The 14,829-nt window shown below is 35.5% G+C and overlaps 1 non-coding gene across 1 annotated transcript; it reads left to right on the top strand.

Moving 5' to 3' along the window:
• The first annotated feature begins 8,383 nt into the window (after positions 1-8,383).
• Positions 8,384-8,546, top strand: LOC132533288 (U1 spliceosomal RNA). The gene has a single exon (XR_009545179.1). It is a non-coding gene; the product is annotated as a U1 spliceosomal RNA (small nuclear RNA).
• The last annotated feature ends 6,283 nt before the right edge of the window (positions 8,547-14,829 follow it).

Genomic DNA, 14,829 nt, shown 5'->3' with positions numbered 1-14,829 from the left:
GACAAGTAACTTCCAGCTCTGCTAAACAGAAGTAAAACTGAAATGTCTTATTTGAAACCAATAATGATGATAAATAAAATGAAGTAAAATAAATAAACTAGGAGTCTCATAAGACATTATCACAAGTTGTATCTTACAGGGATGTCAAAGTTATTTGTGCTCATAGATTCTTCCCAACCACATTTTCTCTCATCCTAGTTTCATATTTTTCTGTCTGCTTCATTCTTTCATCTATAAGGAGAAATAATTAAAATAATATCAAAATTTCTACAAACGTCTAAGGTCAGACAACCATTAGACCCTACATTTTTCTACATTTCAGTTGTATGCTCTTGTTTTGACCCTAAAGCACTGTTGAAAGTGTAATAGGCAATTTGTTAGGGTTTACTATTAGCCAAGAGTTAACTGTAGAGAAGGAACAGTGCACATGGATGCTAATAGTCTTTGCTGAGATTCTACATCTGCTTTCTTCTATCCAGCTGACTGGGAAATGAGTTTTTTGACCCCAGAAAGCTTCAGTTTTTCAACTGTGAAGATATTGGAAATTCATCGAATTTTTACATCTACAATGATGACAATTTAAAAGTAAAATAATATATAAAACATTCAAAGTTAAAATATGCTTTTATATATTATTATTAATATAACCAATAAATATAACCAATGAACTATACACTGTTTGAAAAAAGAAATGAAACATTTTATAATTCTTTACTATTAAAATTTTCAATGACTTTTTACCACTTTACACATTTTTCCACCCACCTTTCCATCTTCTGATGTATAATTTGAAGAAAAAAAACCTTTTCCAAACCTACTTTCTTCTTTTTTTTTTTTTTTCTTTTTCTTTATTTGGGGATTAATGTTTTACAGTTCACAGTAAATACAATAGTTTGTACATGTATAACATTTCTCATTTTTCCACAGAACAATACAACCCCCACTAGGTCCTCTGTCATTCTGTTCCAGGACATGAACTCCCTCCTTTCCACCCACCCCAGAGTCTTTTACTTTAGTACAGTAAACAAACTCCAGTCCAAGTTCTCCTTAGTGTTTTCTCTTCTGGTCTTGTTTTTCAGCTTCTGCCTGTGAATGAGATTATCCCATATACATCCTTCTGTTTCTGATTTATTTCACTTAACATAATTTCTTCAAGCTCCATCCAAGATGGGCTGGAAATGGTGAAATCACCATTTTTACTCCAAAAATGTCCAATAATTCTGGATTATCTATCTCTTCATTTAGGCCCCTTGTTTATTTATTTTCTGCATGGGTGATCTGTAAAGTTGAGAAAGTGGGGTCTTTAAGTCCCCTAATGTTACTGTGTTGCTGTTAATATATTTCTGTAGCTCTTTCAGTATATATCTGATGTGATGGTCTCTCCTTGGGTTCATAGATGTTGATAATCATTAGGTCCTCTTGATTGGCTGATCCTCTGAGCGTTAAGTAATGTCCATCTGTATCTTTTTTAAAATTGTACTTATTTTAAGGTCTATCATGTCAGATATGAGCATAGCTGTTCCTGCCATTTTTTTGTGTTCCAATGGCTTGTATGGTAGTTCTCCACTCTTTCACTTTGAGTTTGTGTTTGTCTTGTTGAGTTACCTAGGTACTTTCTAAAATAAACTGGAGTGGGGCGGAGCCAAGATGATAACTTGGATGCAGCTGCTGGCCTGAGCTTTGACAACAACTCCTGGAAAGGGTAGGATCCTGGCATTCAGCAGGATGGAGAACAAGGCATTCTAAGAGTAAAACCAAGGAGGTGACAATAGCTCAATTTGGGTTAGAAAATAGAGCAAAAAGAAAGGAATTCTTTGATTATTGCCCCCCACACAAAATAACGAGACACCAGGGGTAGGGAGGCACTGCTAGCAGGTTACCCACTGACCTTTTTTCTTTACCAAGATTCCTGGCTCACCAGGGGAGCATCCCAATCCTGTTCCTTTCTGAATACCTTAGCTATTATTTTTTCTGAGTAAGAGACTTAGGCCCAATTGGAGTGACAAATATCTGACCAAGCAAAGCCTCACCCCGCCTGGGAAAGACTGCCTGGAAGGTTTTTTTGTTTGTTTGTTTTACAATCAGTTGTCTAGGCTTACTGTGCCTGAGATAACCGGGAGCCGTCCAAGCTGCAGACTCACTGTTAGGGTTTTTTTCTCTGTTCTATTTTATTATTACTATTATATATACGAATATACCTTTGCCCCCCCCAGGTTGACCAAAATTAACTGTTAGTATATTTTCCATTGCTAAGCAACTGTGTGTCTTATCCATTGTGGGAGGAACTTGTTTCACTCTTCCTCCTTCTATCCACTCTTCCCCTTCTCCCTCCTCCTAGCTAAAAAAAAAAAAAAAAAAAAAAACCTCTCCTTTCACTGCACTTTTTTTTTTTTACTGTTTTTTTTCTTTTCTCTCTTTCTTTTCCCCTGTCTTCCTTTCTTCCTTCCTCCTTCCTCTGCTTTCTTAATTCACTGATACTTGCTTGTGAATTATTTGGGGGAATAAATCTGACTCAGAGTGTACTCTTTTTGTGTGTTTCTCTGCTTTACTTCCCTTTCTTCTCTTGCTACCCCTATAATCTACAGTGGACAGTATATTTGCATAATTGTCTATACCTGCTGATACAGTAGATTTTCATAATTGTCTATTCCTGCTATCCCTTTTTTCTTTCTCTTAGTATTTCATTTGGATTTGGTTGCTATTTTTTCTTGGACTGGAGATATTTTTGGGATAACTGGTATTGGTTAAACTGCTTCAGTCCTTGCTTCAGTTACTACTGTAATTTCTGAGGGTGGTGATCACATTTGTCATAAAGGTATTTCATATAGTCAATCAATGTCATTCACCACATCAATACAAGAAAAGCCAAAAACCACATGATTATCTCAATAGATGCAGAGAAAGCCTTTGAAAAAATCCAAGACCTATTCATACTCAAAACTCTGCAGAAAATGGGAATAGACAAGAAATTCCTCAAGATACTGGAATCCATATATAGCAAACCTACAGCCAACATCATACTCAATGGTCAGAAGTTGAAGTCCCCTCAGATCGGGGACTAGACAAGGCTGTCCACTATCACCATTACTATTCAACATAGTATTGGAAGTTCTTGCCATAGCAATCAGGCAAGAGAAAGAAATCAAGGGAATACAGACTGGAAGGAAAGAAGTTAAGCTCTCACTATTTGCAGATGATATGATAGTGTACATAGAAAAACCTAAAGAATCCAGCAGAAAACTACTGGAAGTTATCAGGCAATATAGCAAGGTGTCAGGCTACAAAATCAATGTACAAAAATCAGTGGCATTTCTTTATGCAAAGACTATAACTGAAGAAGACATCCAGAAATCACTCCCATTCACTGTTTCAGCAAAATCAATAAAATACCTAGGAATAAAGCTGACCAAAGAAGTGAAAGACTTGTATACTGAAAACTATGAGTCACTATTCAAGGAAATAGAAACTGATACCAAGAAATGGAAGGACATCCCATGCTCATGGATCTGAAGAATAAACATCATCAAAATAAATATTATCCTCAGAGCCATATACAAATTTAATGTAATACCAATCAAAGTTCCACCGAGCTTCTTTAAGTGAATAGAACAAAAACTACATTCATTTATCTGTAACCAGAAGACACCTAGAATTGCCAAAACCATCTTGAGAAAAAGAAACAGAAATGGAGGCATCATAAACTATATTAAGATCTCAAGTTATATTATAAGGCCATCATCATCAAAACAGCCTGGTACTGGAACAAAAATAGGCACACAGAACAGTGCAATAGAATTGAAATCCCAGAACTAAACCCCAACACCTATGGACATCTAATCTTTGATAAGAGGCCCCAAAGTATTAAATGGAAGAAGGAGGCTCTCTTCAATAAATGGTGCTGGGAAAACTGGGTTGAAACATGCAGAAGAATGAAATTGAACCACCTTATCTCACCAGAAACAAAAATCAACTCCAAGTGGATCAAGGTCCTAGATATTAGACCGGAAAGTATCAAATATTTAGAGGAAAAAATTGGTGGAACACTTTCCCACCTAAACCTCAAGGGCATCTTTGATAAAACAAACCCAATTGCAAGGAAGACTAAATCAGAAAAAAACCAATGGGACTACATCAAATTGAAAAGCTTCTGCACATCCAAAGAAACTATTAAACAAAGAGACCACTCACAGAATGGGAGAAGATCTTCACATACCATATATCAGACAAGAGACTAATCAACAAAATATACAAAGAGCTCAGCAAACTTAGCAACAGAAAAGCAAATGACCCCATCCAAAAATGGGCAGAGGATATGAACAAGACATTCACTTCAGAGGAGATCCAAAAGGCTAACAAACATATGTGAAATTGCTCTACTCCACGTCGCTGATTGTCAGAGAAATACAAATAAAGACAACACTAAGATACCACCTCACTCCTGTGAGAATGACATACATCAAAAAGAACAACAGCAATAAATGCTGGAAAGGTTGTGGGGACAGAGAAATGCTTCTACATTGCTGGTGGGAATGTAAATTGGTACAGCCTCTGTGGAGAGCAGTCTGGAAAACTCTCACAAGGCTAAACATGGACCTTCCATATGATCCAGTAATTCCTCTCCTGGGGATATACCCCAAGGATTCCATAAGGCCCAATCAAAAAGATATGTGTACACCTATGTTCATAGCAGCACAATTCATTATAGCTAAAATCTGGAAGGAACCCAGGTGCCCAACAACAGATAAGTGGCTGAGAAAACTGTAGTACATATACACAATGGAATACTATTTATTAAGGACAATGAACCTACCTTCTCTGACCCTTCTTGGACAGAGCTAGAAGGAATTATGTTAGGTGAGCTAAATCAGAAAGATAAAGATATGTATGGGATGATCCCACTCATCAACAGAAGTTGAGAAAGAAGATCAGAAAGGGAAACTAAAAGCAGGATCTGATTAAATCAAAAGTAAAAACCCTCTGGTGAGGGGGAGGGTGGACATTCAGCTTCCTGGGGCTGCGGAGGGGGGCAGGGGTGGGTGGGTGGGATGGGACACAGTCTTTTGGTGGTGGGAATGGTGTTTATATACACTCCTATTAAACTGCAGTCATATAAATAACTATTTTATTAATATGAGAGGGGAAAAATTGATTGTATGTCTCGAACTATTTAAAACACAGACTGAGTCTTTTTAATACATAGGCTGAGTCTTTGATAGACTGACTCTCTCAAACCTCTAGACCAGGTAGAATAGAAGCAACAGGTACCACAGCTATATACAAGATGCTGGGTATTATACAGCAAACCCTAACAACTTGACTTTTCAAAGTTAACCCAATCACCAAATAATGTGATGATAACAATAACTATCCATTGTCTTCTTGAACCCTGACAGCAGGAACAATAAAATCCCCAAACCTAGATAAAGACCAGGTCCCCTGAGATAGAGCATATGTTCACACGTGTCCATATATCAGGGCAAAATATATACCTGAGAGAAGAAGTACATGAGAGTCTGCAGTGAGTACCCCCCCCAATACTTCATCTGTACTATTTCAGTCTTTAGGTCCATGATTGGTCAACAATTTGTTTGGCTTTGTATGTTAACTCTCTTTTCAGCCACCAGGTTCCAGATGTCAGCATGATTCCTACCAGACTTCCCTGGACTGACGACCCCACCAATGTGTCCTGGAGCTCCGCTTCCCCAGAGATCCATCCTACTAGGGAAAGAGAGAGGCATACTGGGAGTATGGATTGACCAGTCAATGCCCATGTTCAGTGGTGTAGCAATTACAGAAGCCAGACCTACCACCTTCTGCAACCCACAACAACCCTAGGTCCATTCTCCCAGAGGGATAGAGAATGGGAAAGCTATAGGGGAGGGGAGGGGATATGGAGATTGTGTGGTTGGAATTGTGTGGAGTTGTACCCCTCCTATCCTACAGTTTTGTTAATGTCTCCTTAAAAATTTTAAAAAATAAATAAAAAATAAAATAAAATGGCTTTTAACTGAGATAATAATGTCATTAGATGTGAGAAGTTGCATTGAAAAGTATTTCACTGTAGAAGCAATTTGACAGTATGTCTTTCCCACATACTGTTTGATCAGTAAAATATACATTATGTCAGAGGAAGGAAATAAATATTAACATGCATCAAAATAGAATGGGAACTTGAACTGATTGAAAAGTGACTCTCCCTAATTTAAATTGCATTTAAATAAGATCTCAGAATGTGCCCCTGTTTGGAAATGAGGCCTTTACAACTGTAATTAAGAAGATGTCATACTATATTGAAATGGGTCCCCAATCCAATTAATCGTGTCCTTTGAAGAACTAGATTTAAAGATACACATACACACAAGGAAGAAGGTCATATGATAATACAAGAAGAAACCAGAAATATGCTTTGACAAGTCAAGTTATGCAAAAGGTTGCTGGCAACTGGCAGAGGATAAAAAATGCCAATAAAGTAGTATTCTCTAGAGAAAGCATGGCCCTGCCTACATACACATGAAAAAATGCTCAGTCACTTAAAATCAGGGAAATACAAACAGAAACTTCTATGAAATGCAACATTATACCAATCAGAATGTCATATATTAGAAAAGACAGAAAGAATAAATGTTGAAGAGGCAGAAGGATGAAAAGAACTCTCCTACATTGCTGGTGCCAGAATAAATTGATCCAATCCTTGTGGAAAACAGTCTGGATATTCATCAGAATGCTAGAAGTGGACCTATCCTATGAGCAATTCCTCTCCTAGGGATATATTCAAAGGAAACAAAGATAACTATCCACAGAAATCTATGCACATCATAACAGTACAATTTGTAATAACATAAACCTTGAAGCAATTTAAATGCCCAATAATGGATGAGTGGCTAAGAAAGTTGTGGTATGTGTACATAATAGGAAACTATGCATCTTTTAAAAATGATAAAGTTATCTCATGCCATATCTTGGACAGAAGTTGAAAATATCATGTTGGGTGAGATGAGCCAGAAAGAGGAAGAAATATATTAAGTCTTCTCACTCATGTGTGATGCTTAAGAAACAAAGATAGTAACAGAAAACATAAGAAGAAACATGGACCGTGTGAATTGTATTGCACCAAAATAAAGGACTCCAGGAAAGGAGGCAAAATAATAGGATGGAAAGATTCTCAGGTCCTGGTGTATGGTGGTAGAAAAGGGACTATGTAGGGGGGAAATATGTCTTGTTGACACCTTTTATAGGTAGATGAGAGGTGATATCTGTGTGTTCACAACTGTACTATAAACAATTGAAACTCCAAATAAATGGAAAAAAATAAGTGCTACAATGTCAATTACATTATTGGGATTGATCTCATGATTAAATACATTACTGAAGTGGAAGTCTTTTTAGTATCAAATAGCAAGTTATAATAAGAAAATTTGGAGAATAATGTTAAATTAGATTTGGGTATTTTTATATAATTCAGGATTTTCTATCAAATTAGGTATAGGAACAATATTCATATAAGACACATGGATATAAAGAATTAAAATTATGAGTTTTTTAATAGAATTGGTGTATCAGTTTGAGGTCTATGAGGGGTGGTCACTAGATAGGACAGGCTATGACTAATGAGCATAGGAAGAAGTTTAGGGTGGTTTCATTGTTGCTTTAGAGATCTTGTAATTGATTAAACTAAGGCATCCCATGTTATGATAATCTTTCAAATTTAAAGACAAATTATCATAGACTTTAGACACAAGAACAAAATATCTGTATCACAATACATAGATTAGTACTGTAATAGCTGCGATGGAAGAAACGTATTTTAGACATGTTAACACGTCAAAAATAATCACACACCTAAACATAAGTAGAGATTCTCACTCTAGTCCTAGAGAGAGGCATGGAAAAAATAGTGCAACATAACTAGCACACACAATGTACAGATTTTGATTGCAAAATAATCTTCTCCTTTAATCCAGGTTTTTGTAGAAAATGATAATTTCAAGACTGTAAACTGAACCTGGAATATATTGTTCTGTCACAAATTAAATGCTTAAAGAATTCTAGTGACATATCAAAGTGACACAACAGTCAGGCTGAAGGACCTCATATTTGGCCAGATATTGGAAACTTGAACATCAAAGTAAATAACAGCAGAAAGAATGCAATAAACTGACTGAGATAAGAATGCACTAAAACTTGAACTGTAGAACTGAATTATCAAAAATTATTGGGAGAGAAGTGACCCAGGGAGGGAAACAAATCATGATTTCTTTCTGAACACTCAAGAGGAAAAATTCTCACATGCTGTTATGTCCCAGAGGGTGGAATTACAACAGGAAGACTTATAGTGACATCACAGACACTGAAGTGGCTTGGGGACACAAAATCAAATCTTCCTATACTTACCTGGAAAGGGAGATACTATGATCATGAAGGTGGTTTTCCAAGGGCAAGGCTTATGCATTGCACTCTGGATGTGCTGACCCTGCAAATTCCCCAAGTGTGGGAAACTCAACTGCATAATTCATGGTAGTGGAGGACTGTGCACACACTCTCCCCTGTAATATTTTTTTATTTTAAAAAGGATTAAATTTTTCCTCCCTCCACAATATATATATATATATATATATATATATATATCAGAATTCAAGACCTTAACAACAGCATTTACTCCTGGTACAACAAAAGCTACATTAAATGTGGAGATTGAGACATACACAAACAGTGATGATAGAAACTCCAAATGATCAGACAGCCACATATATGGAAAAAAATGACAGGTAGAGCTCAGAAAACTCATTAGGAAACCAATTCAAGAAACTAAATTTAATACAGAGATACAAATTCAAGAACTCAGTTATCATTTTACCAAAGAATTACAAAGTACAATAATAATAATAATAATAATAATAATAACCCTTCAAATAGGGCTGCATGGTGTGAACTGCATTATAAATGCAGTTCAGGCTGAGGTAAGAAGTCTAGGAAGTAGACTAAATCTGGTGAAGGAGAAAATGTCAATGCTAGAATACACAGAAACAATACTCTGAGTTTACAGCTGTTGGAGAGGATAGATATAGAAAATATAAATCAATTCTCCATGAATAACAGACTCTAAGAAAGACAATATCAGAGTTAATGGGATCCCTGAGGAAAAAGAAAGGTAGAGAGGATCCGAGAACATGTTCTAAGAAATTAAAGTGAAAAATTTTCATACCTAGAAATACAAGAAGCTGAAGACACACCTATGTTTCTATGAATCCAAAGCTGTACACACTAAGACATATCATACATAGTAAAATTATCCAAAATCAAGACATAAAATATTGCAGACTGCCAGGAAAAGAAAGTTGCACAAAGAAGCACAACCATCAGGCTTTCATCAGATTTCTCATCACAAGCACTAGACTCAAGGAAGGAATAGAATGGCATATTCAAAGTTTTAAAAGAAAAGAATGCCACCCATGAACAGTATATCCTGCTAAATAATCCTCCAAATATAAAGAAGTAAATATCTATTCAAACATTCAGAAACTGAAAGAATTTGCCACCTCTAACCCTGCCTTGCAAGAAGGTATCACACATGAAAGGTATCACACATGAAAGGAAGCAAAGGAGTTCCAACTATTAATGATGATCAGTATTTGAATAGAACCAGGAACACAACAACAACAGGAAAAAACAAACACAGCAATAGGAAGAGCAAAATAGACAGAAGTACAGACGCAGTCCAATGTTGTTGAGCCAAGGTCAATTTAAATAACACTGTAATAGATAGTGTAAGATAACACAGTATATCAAAATATGGCCCAAATTAAAAAAAGAAAATATATATGCAGTAGGAAACCCATCCACCTCATCTGCCTTTATGTTCCTGACTATTAAACAACTTGTTCTGCTTTATATCTTAATGCTTTTCAGCCACCAAGATGGAGATGATACCATTACATCACCCTGATTTCCCTGAGCAGACAACCTCACCAATGAGTCTTGAACACCACCTCCCCATATTCCTTACCCAGTAGGGAAGGATAGAAACAGGCTGGAAGTATGGGCCAATGCCCATGTCCAGCAGAGAAGCAATTACAGAAGCTAGACTTTCTACCTGCTGTACCCCATAATGATCCTGGCTGGGTCCACCTTCCATACCCCCCATAGGGATAAAGAATAGGAAAACTTTAAGGGGGGGGGATGGGATATGGAACTCTGTTGGTGGAAGTTGTGTGGAATTGTACCCCTCTTATCCTACAGTCCTGTAGATGATTATTAAATCAATAAATAAGTAATGAAAAAAGAAACCCATTCACATAAATTAACTAACAGAAACAAGCAGAAAATGAGTCAACAAAAACATAAGGCAACCTTAAACAAAAACCAGAATGTCTATAGAAAACCACATTTATCAATAATAACACTAAATGAAAACTGCCTAAATTCATCAGTTAAAAGATTCAGGGTTACTTAATGGGTAAAAAGCACCATCTATCTATTCTGTGTCTCCAGGAAACACACATCCAAAAGAAAGAGAAAATCAAAAGCTCTGGGTGACATGCTGGAACAAAAGATTCCAAACCAATAATGCAAACAAAAGGACAGGAACCTCTATCCAATATCAGGTCAATTAGACTTTCAGAGAAGAAGGGGAAAAAGAGACAGATATAAACACTACATATAGGTCAGATGATAAATTCAATAAGAAAAAATAGCCATCATTGATATATATCTCCCCAATGTGTGTGCTCTTAAACATATAAAACAGTACTTACTAACATTAAGGGAGACATAAAAGCAGTACAGAATTAGTTGGATACATCAACATAACACTCAAAACAGGAAACAAATCTTCAAGACAAACAAATTCAACAAGAAAATAGAGGCCTTAAATGAAATCATAAATGAGATAATTTTTTAAGTTTGTCTTTCCTTTTTTAAAATTTGTTTTAATTATCTATATTTATTTATTTATTGGATAGAGAGCCAGAAATAAGAGGGATGGGGGTTATAGAGAGGGAGAGAGACTAAGAAACAGCTGCAACCCTGCTTCACCACTCACAAAGCTTTCCGCCTGCAGGTGAGAACTAGGGATTTGAACCTGGGTCCTTGCATACTGTATGTGTGCGTTCAACCAGACCAAAAACCACATGATTATTGGCGCAGATAAAGCTTTCGACAAATCCCAACACCAGGTCATGCTCAAAACACTACAAAAAAAGAGAATAGATGGAAAATTCCTTAAGATTTTGGAGTCCATGTATAGCAAGCCTACAGGCAACATCATACTCAACAGAAAGAAGCTGAAAGCATTCCTGCTCAGATTGAGTTCCAGACAGGGCTGTCCATTATCACCATTACTCTTAAACATAGTATTGAAAGTTCTCAACATAGCAATCAGGCAAGAGAAAGGAGTCAAAGTAATACAGATTGGAAGGGAAGAAGTTAAACTCTCACTGTTTGCAGATGGTATGATAGTATACAAAGAAAAAACTAAATAATCCAGCAGAAAGCTTCTGGAAAATCATTAGGAAATATAGTTACAAAGTATCAGGCTACAAAGTTAATGTACAAAAATCAGTGGCATTTCTTTATGCAAACACTAAATGTGAAGAGGATATCCAGAAATCACTCCCATTCACTATGGCAGCAAAATAAATAAAAATACCCAGGAATAAATCTGACCAAAGAAGTAAAAGACTTGTATACTGAAAACTATGAATTGCTATTCAAGAAAATAGAAAATGATCCAAAGAAATGGAAAGATGTTCATGTTCATGGATTAGAAGAATTAATATCATCAAAATGAATATTCATTCTACCCAGAGCCATATACACAGAGATACAATACCATACCTTAGAGGATGGATTATATCAACAAAATAGGACCTGACAGGTGTTGGAGAGTTGGGAAAAAAAAAGAACTCTGCTATATTGCTGGTAGGAATGCAAACTGGAAAAGCCCGTTTGCAAGACTGTATGGAGAGTCTTTAAACGAATGATGGAATTAGTGTATGACCCAGCAATACCACTCTCAGGCATTTATCCAGTGGACACTAAAACACTAATTCAAAAGGACATGTATGCTCTTATATTCATATCTTAATTATTCACAAGAGCCAAAGAGATTAGCCAGATTACTGGCTAAGAAGTTATGTGATAGGTATCCTATAGAAAACTACTCTATAATCAAAATAGATGGCATTGTGTCCTTTTGTGGCAAAATGGATGGAACCGAAGGTGTTTAAGCTTAAAGAAATCAGTAAAGAGATGATAGACAACTTCCAAATGGTTTCACTCATATGTGGAATCTAGATATTGGATACACATGAATTTGAAGGGGAAAAAAAAACAAAGTCAAACAAACTGTAAGACTTGTGAGAACTATGGTGGTTATCTTTAGCAGGTCAGAGGTAAAGATACAGAACTATAGTAATGGGTGTGGCGTGGAACTATACATTATAGTCTTATAATCTTGTAACATCTATTATTAATTAATACTTTAATAGTTTCATAAATTATATTGAAACCTTAAGATATCTAACTCTGAAATGTTTTTTTAACATTTTTTAATAAGGGTCATTCCACAAAGAAGAAACTTGATGGATTACATTTTAATACATTGATCAAAGTTAATATCACTGGAAATATGACATAGAAAAAAATCACATTTTATCTGATATAACTCAATAAGAGGAAGCTGACAATGTCAGCAGGTCTGGCTTCTGTAATTGCTTCTCCACTCAACATGTATCACAACTTTTTCTTTTATAAATATGCCTAACCAAATGCCTGGGACAGACTATGGGCTTAAAGATATTTGATGAGTAAATAAATCAATAAATGTAATCTATGACTAGAAGCACTATGCCTTTATAAAGTTCCCCATACTCATTTCAGACTTAAATAGAAGGGATTACTATTATTAATGTTGTTGTTATTATTAATAATATTATTTTTATATCTGTCTAATTTAACCATTATACATTTTTCCTTAATTTTATTCTCAACATATTATTTTATTTTAAAGGTTTTAGAGTTACCTTGAAACTGGGATATGTTTCTTAATATAATAGTAAATTTTAGCACCCAATATTATTTTGGACAACTTACTCTCTGGTGATTCCAATGCATGAGTTGTTACTCTACTAAAATATAGGCTCACTGAAAGAAAAAGAAAGAGGCAACTAGTAATTTAATGTCATTTACAATAGTGACTAAATTATTCCTTCGCTTGTTCACATCACAAATTAGTCACAGTAGAAATTCCATTTAGGGTAGAGAAATTTTATTTAATTGACGTTTGTGGACTCTATTATGACTAGTATTTAGCCAAAATTACAAAGGATGAAGAAAACATATAGTTAAGGAATACCTCAAATAAAAGACTTCTAGGTATTTAGAAAATGTTCAACTGTAGCACTTTTAAATGAAAAGGCATAACTGTTAACTACAGCAAATAAGACTTTAAACTACTATAATTTCTTCCTGTAAAAAAAAAACAAACTTTTTTTCCCTTGAAACATTGACATTAGATTCCCAAGCCTTCTTTCTTTGCTTCTGTCCTATTTTACTTGCTGGGCTAAAGTAAAAGAGTGAAGGTGAGGTAATGTTGGAGAATCCAATGATGGTGATGAGTGTCTCTGAGTGATTGGTTACTGCCAATTTATACGTCACTGTTTACACCAATACTGTTCACACCATTTATACGTCAATGTTCACACCAATACTGTTCACACCATACAATACTGTTCACACCATACGTCACTGTTCACACCATTGTTTGTCACACCAAACAACGCAGTCTTAGATTTCACTCTGAAATTACCTCCTCAGCAAGATGAGCAGTTCAAGTAGTCCTAAAATTCTTCACAAGGTAGTAAGCTTAGGTCAGTCTTACATCAAACTACTTTTCATTTCCTCAGAAATCATAAGGAGGCTCCTAGACTTAAAAGGTAATCTATCTTTTTTGCTTTCTAAAGGACCAAAGCACTCAAGGTCTTCTACCAAGGAAGCTAGAAAGCTCTCCTATTTTTCCTTCATACAAATAAGAATTGATTCTATGAGAATTGATTCTATGTGTTGGAAAAGAGAAATGATAACACAGTATTGTTCTTTTGACCTATTTTCATCCACTTTGCATCATGTAAATAGAAGTTGTTTATCATAAAATAGACACTTAGATAGAGCTTTGTGACTTTAAGCTACCACTAACCCCTAAGCTCTATGCTGTGGGATTGGTAATGGCATGGGACAGAAAAATGGCATCTGCCAGGAAATATTTATTTATTCAACTTTTTTTTTAGAATGAGTAACTATAATCCCTTCCCACAAAAGTGAAAATCTCTAGTATCATAAATCGTTTTGCAGGTTATGACACTAAATTAAATAACTTCTCTAACTCCCCCAATAGCAGTTACTTTATTATTGGAATGGCTTACAATAAAAAGTAAAACATTATTCCCACTCTCCCTACTCCTGATGTCAACAATCTAACAGAAGCTACCTGAAAAACTGAATCCCTTCTAGTTTCAAACTATGCATAAAATTATGGTCCAATTGTGCAGCAAGCCAATATCCCCACCCCGAGTTATAGGCTTCACAGGATTGCTTTTTAAAATTAAATAAATTGATTAACAAATGCAGATATACAATATTGTGAATGATGTATTCTTTCTTTCATTTTTAGATGTTCTTTCCACTTTTGTGACCTCATAATTTTCAGCTATGAATATTGCATGTCCTTCTCCAGTTAATCATTTATATTGATGGAGCATAGCACTTACTGGGCTCTTTAGGATTCCAAGTTGAATACAACCCTAGTTCTCCACAAAGGAAATTAGAATTCAGAGA

Source organism: Erinaceus europaeus, chromosome 15 (genome assembly GCF_950295315.1).
Source record: "Erinaceus europaeus chromosome 15, mEriEur2.1, whole genome shotgun sequence".
NCBI classification, from domain to species: Eukaryota; Metazoa; Chordata; class Mammalia; order Eulipotyphla; family Erinaceidae; genus Erinaceus; species Erinaceus europaeus.
This window is presented reverse-complemented; position numbering and strand designations above follow the sequence as displayed.